The 6,373-nt window shown below is 45.3% G+C and overlaps 1 non-coding gene across 1 annotated transcript; it reads left to right on the top strand.

The window, feature by feature from the left end:
* Positions 1 to 1,003: 1,003 nt before the first annotated feature.
* On the top strand, positions 1,004 to 1,076 carry TRNAQ-CUG (transfer RNA glutamine (anticodon CUG)). The gene has a single exon. It is a non-coding gene; the product is annotated as a tRNA-Gln (tRNA).
* The last annotated feature ends 5,297 nt before the right edge of the window (positions 1,077 to 6,373 follow it).

Here is a 6,373-nt window from a genome sequence, read left to right as displayed (position 1 = left end):
GTAAGCAAAACCAGAGTATTTATTATGATTTCAAAAGTTTCCCAAGGAGGCAACCTGGTTCATTCACAAACCACACCATCCTGAATGATCACTAACATGGTAGTGAATGAAGGTATTTCATTTCTCTGAATTTTATCCTAAGGGCCATGCTAACAAACTCTAGCAGGTTGTCGTGTGTATTCCTGGCTGCAGGAAACTCAGCAGGAATTTTCACAGCTCTTCTCTGTCCCTCTGCAGACTTCCTCAGCCTCCGGATGGATTCTCCTGGTGCTTCTCAGCTTCAGCGCTGGGACTCAGGATTTGATTTTTTTTTTTTTTTTCCCATCCAGGCCAGCTGTCCCCTGGTGTGTCCAACAGTTCTCTGAGGCCTCATTTTAGAACCCAGAACCTTCCACTTTCGGTTCAGGCAGTGTTTCTTGTCATCTCTTTGCAGTGGAGGTTTTGGCCATCTTTGAAACTCCCAGTATTTCACTAGGTTACATCACCTACTTTTTCCTCCTTACATGGACACTTTGAGTATGGTCAGGCTGTGACTGGACCAATATTTCTCCTCCTGAAACTGTGTGCAGGCTTGAGAATGAGATTTGGCGTGACATCCTTCGAACTGAGCCCTGGCCACCTCTCATTACCAGCGTTCAATCCTGAGATCCACAATGCTGTTTCCCACGCAGTTGTGCTTGGTCAACTTGCAGTTATCATTCTCAGTTTTCTTCCTATGGTGACAGTGTCTAAGACGTGATAAATGTTGGTCAGAAAAAAATCAATCATCCTATTTATTTGTAACAAGGATACCAAGGCACCCTTCTTTTAAGAGATAGAACCAAAGAGCCTAAAGGTTTTCCTCCCTCCCCGAAGCTAACACTTCTTAAATGTATCAGATGCTGTTCTGAGCATGGGTTCTTCTATTGAATTTTCTTAACAATCCATACTTTCAACACCCATTTTAAAGATGGGAAAACTGAGGCTTAGAGAGGAAAAGTAATTTCCCGAAGCTAGGAGTGGTGACCCAGTGGCCTAATGGATAAGGCATCAGTCTCTGGAGCTGGGGATTGTGGGTTCGAGTCCCATCTGAGTCACACCAAGATTAGTTCTGGGCTTCCCAGGTGGCGCTAGTGGTAAAGAATTCACCTTTCAATGCAGGAGGCATAAGAGACGCGGGCTTGATCCCAGGGTCAGGAAGATCCCCTGGAGAAGGGCACAGCAACCCATTCCCAGTATTCTTGCCTGAAGAATCCCATGGACAGAGGAGTCTGTCAGGCTATAGTCCATGGGGTCGCAGAGTTGGACATAACTGAGCGACTTCGCATGCACACACGCACACACACAACCAAGCTGTAGAGATTAGAATTGGCTTCTACTTTATATGCAGTCTCATGGTCCCAGATACTTAAGCTTGCTCTCACCCCATGTTACCGGTGAGGGTGACTTCAGGTCTGATAATGGGTGTTATTCATCTCTGCATTATTGTTGATGTTCAGTTAGTCGTGTCCGACTCTGTGACCCCATGGACTGCAGCACTCCAGGCTTCCCTGTCCTTCACCATCTCCCAGAGCTTGCTCAGACTCATGTCCATTGAGTTAGTGATGCCATCCAACCATCTCATCGTCTGTCGTTCCATTTTTCTCCAGCCTGATTCAAGACAGGCTGACAGAAAGCATTGGACAAGTGTTTGTTGGATGAATAGGTGACTGTGGAGGGACTATGCAGCGATATGGCTGAAGAGGGGCTCCTAGCGGAATACTTCAGTTATTCACAGGGCTCAGGGCTTCGGAGGAGTCATCTTAACTGCTGGTACAATCCCACTGGAACTGGAATAAGAAAACAAAAGGTGATGGGAGGCAGGATAATTGAAAGATAATCAGAGCCTTTTAGCAAGAATCAAGAACCAGCAAAACTCACTGGTCTCTTTTCTGTGACTCTGTGTATCTGATCAATTTTTCTCTCTCTGCAGGAGGGAAAAAAAAGTATTTTGCTACTTTCCTGAGTATGACCTCCAGAGTTCTGTCTTAGTTCAAGTTCCAATTCCAAATTCCCAGGAGAGAAAATCCAATTTCTCCAGATTTGTTGAGATCTTTACATTAGATACCTGGGGGATGGGGTGAGGAGGGTGATGTCCAGTACAGATTGTCCGGTAAGAGCCAGAAACCTCGTTCCTGAGTCCGAATGGATCACTTGGGAGAAGGAAGATACACCCGAATATCAAGACTGAAGACTGTGCATCAATTTCAAAGTATATGTGATTTGGGATGGCTGAGTCAGAGAGTAAGGAAATGTTTAGCTCGAGTTAGTCTTTCTTTGCAATAGAAATATGCCAATGCATCTTGGGAAATGTGGTACCCAAGAGAGGAGGGACTTTAGAACATGCCAAGATTGGCTGAGAAACTGGGAGATTTGGGGACTATCTTTATTTTTTTATTTATGACTATGTTGGATCTTTGCTGCTGTGCGAACTTTTCCCTAGTTGTGGCAAGTGGGGGCTACTCTCTAGTTGCAGTGTGTGGCTTCTCACTGGGGTGGCTTCTCTTGTGAAGCATGGACTCTAGGGTGTGCCGGCTTCAGTAGTTGTGGCTCCCAGGCCCTAGAGCTCAGGCTCAATAGCTGTGGTGCATGGCATTAGTTGGGGCTTCCCTGGTGGCTCAGATGGTAAAGAATCTGCCTGCAGTGTAGGAGGCCCAGGTTCGAACCCTGGGTCGGGAAGATGCCCTGGAGAAGGGAATGGCTACCCACTCCAGTATTCTGGCCTGGAGAATCCCATGGACAGAGGAGGCTGACAGCAACAGTCCATGGAGCCGCAAAGAGTCAGACACCACTGAGCGACTAACCTGCATGGGCTTAGTTGCTCCCCGGCACGTGGGATCTTCCTGGATCAGGGACTGAACCCACATCTCCTGCATTGGCAGGTGGATTCTTTACCACTGAGCCACCAGGGAAGCCCCAGGGACCATCTTTAAAATTAGTTTCTCACCCCAGGGATACATGGTGATGTGTGAACAGTCTCCAATAGTTATTCTTAGGGAGCGCTCTTGGAGACAAAGCCTTTGATGACAGGGACCATATTCACCACTGTGATCTCAGTGTAACCCCATGCCTGGAGCACAGTAGGTATGCACTTTTGACAAATAGGAATTTATTTGCGAGGCCCGATTGCATTTCAGGCTCTAATACCAGGCATATTTTAACTTAACCCCTTCATCAGAGGGCCTTATGATACCTAGCTAGTATTTTCTTTTCACTCTATTGATGAGGAATTGGAAGCTCGGAGAAGTCAAGCAACTTGACCAAGCTTAGATGCTGTATGTTACAGGGTTTAAATCTGTCTGAATGTGTATCCCAGCCTCTTTTTGAAATGGAGCTGGACCCTATGGTCCTTCCCACCATGTTCTTTGCCTACCTTTTGTCTGTAGAGAAACTTTAGCCCAAGAATAAGTTTAATTAGAGAAGTGAGAAAATGCAGAAGCAAAGGTGAATAGTCAAATAGGACAAAATAATAATAGTTTAGTCATTAAGCAAAGTCAAGGACCTTTAGTTCTTCCTCTTGGGCTGTAGATAATATTCTGAGCCATATCCTTTGAGCTGTCTTATAGATGCTGTGAAACCCACACCGGGTGGAAGAAGTTAACTGCGCGATGACCAGACTGTAGCCATGACATAGACTGCCACAGTTCCAAGAACTGGCCTCAAAGAAATGGGAACCAATCGACCCTGGAACTGAAGATTAACTGTACTGAAAATAATCAAGACAATGTTGATCAGACCATTGCAGGGTGAACAATCCAATGCTCGGTGAATTCAGCTTCACAATGATAAGAAAAGCTGACCCCTTTCAAGATGACTATCAGAGCTGACTGTGCTGTTTCTGCTTGTAACCCCCTTCCTCCACCCACACACCCCTGATATTCCCCTTTAAAGGTTCTTGCCCACTGATTGTTGTCGGGGGCATCATCCACCTTTGGACACTGCCCTCTCTCCTGGCTGCCAGCCTCCAATGTAAAGCAGACTTTCCTTTTCACCAACTTTGTCTCTCAAGTATTGGCTTCAGAGCAGTGAGCAATCGAACCCCACTTTCAGTAACATTCTCACTACTCCACAAAGTCTCTCTCATCCAAAACGAGTGTCTTGCAGGGGAAGAAAAAAGAAAGTAATTTATCTTCCATGAGAGTTGCTGGAGGAAGTGAGGGGCCTGCAGGTACTTGAGCACCAAGCATATGGGAGGAGATGCTGATAGAGATCTGGTCTAATTAAGCTCAGCTCTAATCACTGGTGCTTTGGCTCTGGGAGTGAAAAGCCATGCATATCTAAAAACTCAGGGTAAACAGAGTGGATGCCAGGGCTGGCTCGGCTGTCAGCAGGAAGTCTGAAAAGGCAAGTTTAATTCTGATGAAGGTAAAACACCCAGAGGACAGAGAGAGAGAGCTGATCTGCAAATGATCAGTACTGTGTCAGAGGAAGGAAGCATGGTAAGAAAGGATGCCAGAAACTGGATGGGAAGACGATGTGTTCGTCGGCAGTGCCTAGATTCCAGGCAAAGCTGGACTGGAGTAGATGTGATGAGAATTAAAACCATGAGCCTGCATCTTTGAAAGCATCTTCAAGGTGCTGGTGCTGCCATTCAACTCTGGCATTTTTTCCCCATTTCATTAAAGCATCCTTTGAAATGCAGGAGACATGGGTTCAATCCTTGGGTCGAGAAGATCCTAGAGGAGGAAGTGACAACCCACTCCTGTTCTTGCCTGGAAAATTCCATGGACAGAGGAGCCCGGCAGGCTACAGTCCAGGGGGCCACAAAGAGTCAGACGCGACTGAACACGCACGCGCATGAGACACAAGGCTAGTTCCTAGAGAAGGACTCAATTCCTCAATGGATTTCAGGATGACTCTTAGAAGTTATTATCAAACCTATTCATCATTCAGAGAATCAGCTTTATACAATTATTCTGGTTGACTGAGGAATTATTGATAAACTTAACATGGTGCAGGAATGATTGGGGAAGTACTATTTAATTGGCTTCTTATAAAACTAGTTGTTTGCATAAGTGCTGTGTTTGGTACGCTGGGGACTTAGTTGCTTGAATAAGGCAGAGTATGTGGCTTTTGTGAGTCAGTCACCATGCATGAAAAATCATAACTGTCAGTTTTAGCTCAAAGGAATTTTGCAAGGATTCTATGAAGTAATATATGTCATCACCTGGCCCAATAGATGGTTTGTGATGGTTCTTGAACTTACTGGGCTTCCTTCCAGGTGCATTTATTTTATTTTGTACTAACATAATGTTTACTAGATGTTAGACACATTACAGATATTAATTCATCCACTCATACCAAGCCATTGATATTAATCAAGATATTAACCAAGGCTCATACCAACACTTGGAAATGTAACCAAGAAGGACCCTATGGGGCCTTTCCAGAATAGGACTCCCCCCACGCCATATCCTCCATCTGCCTTTGTCTGTAGAAAAATTTTAGTCAAAGAATAAATTTGATCAGAGAATTGAGAACATGCAGAAAGAAAGGAACACACCCAAGCAAGACAAAATAACAATGGTTTAGTCATTAAGCAAAGTCAAGGACCTATAGTTCCTCCTCAAGGGCTATAGATAATGTCCTGAGCCACGTTCTTTGATCTGTTTTGCAGATACTGAAATCCCCACCATCTGGGAAAAGTTAACTGCATGCTGCCCACCAGCACGTAGACCTCAGACAAGTTGGAACCAGATGGTCAATGATATTGACTTCTGATTACCTCACCACCAGCCAAGGGTGTGCATTGAGCTGATGACACACCCTACAATCTCCTTCCTCACCCCGTCTTTAAAAACCTTTCTCTGAGAGTCTTTGAGGAGTTTTGAGCACTAGCTGCCTGGACTCCTTTATTGGCACCTGCAATAAATGCTTCACTTTACTTTACCAGCCTGGTCAATGAAGGAGATACAAGAGATGTGGGTTAGACCCCTGGGTCAGGAAGATCCCCTGGAGGAAGAAATGGCAACCCACTCCAGTATTCTTGCCTAGAAAGCCCCATGGACAGAGGAGCCTGGTGGGCTACAGTCCATGGGGTCGCACAGAGTCAGGCATGACTGAGCACACAGCACATCTTTAGTTCACTATAATCTGGGGTCAGTAGATTGGTTTTCCTCTGCATGGGTGAGAGGAACCAAGTTTGGCTCAGTAACAGAAGTAGGTATGAAATTGCTTTGATTTTACAAATGAGGAAAGTGCAGAGTATATCATCAAGTGGTTTATGCACAGCCAGGTAGCAACAGCGCTGAGATTTGAACCTAAACACTGATTCTTGACTTTCTTCTCTTAACCAACCACTCTGCTAAGGCACCTTGATGAGTTAGGCTTCTACGGTGCCCACAGTCCCTTGAAG

Source organism: Dama dama, chromosome 10, assembly GCF_033118175.1.
Source record: "Dama dama isolate Ldn47 chromosome 10, ASM3311817v1, whole genome shotgun sequence".
In the NCBI taxonomy this organism is placed as follows: Eukaryota; Metazoa; Chordata; class Mammalia; order Artiodactyla; family Cervidae; genus Dama; species Dama dama.
This window is presented reverse-complemented; position numbering and strand designations above follow the sequence as displayed.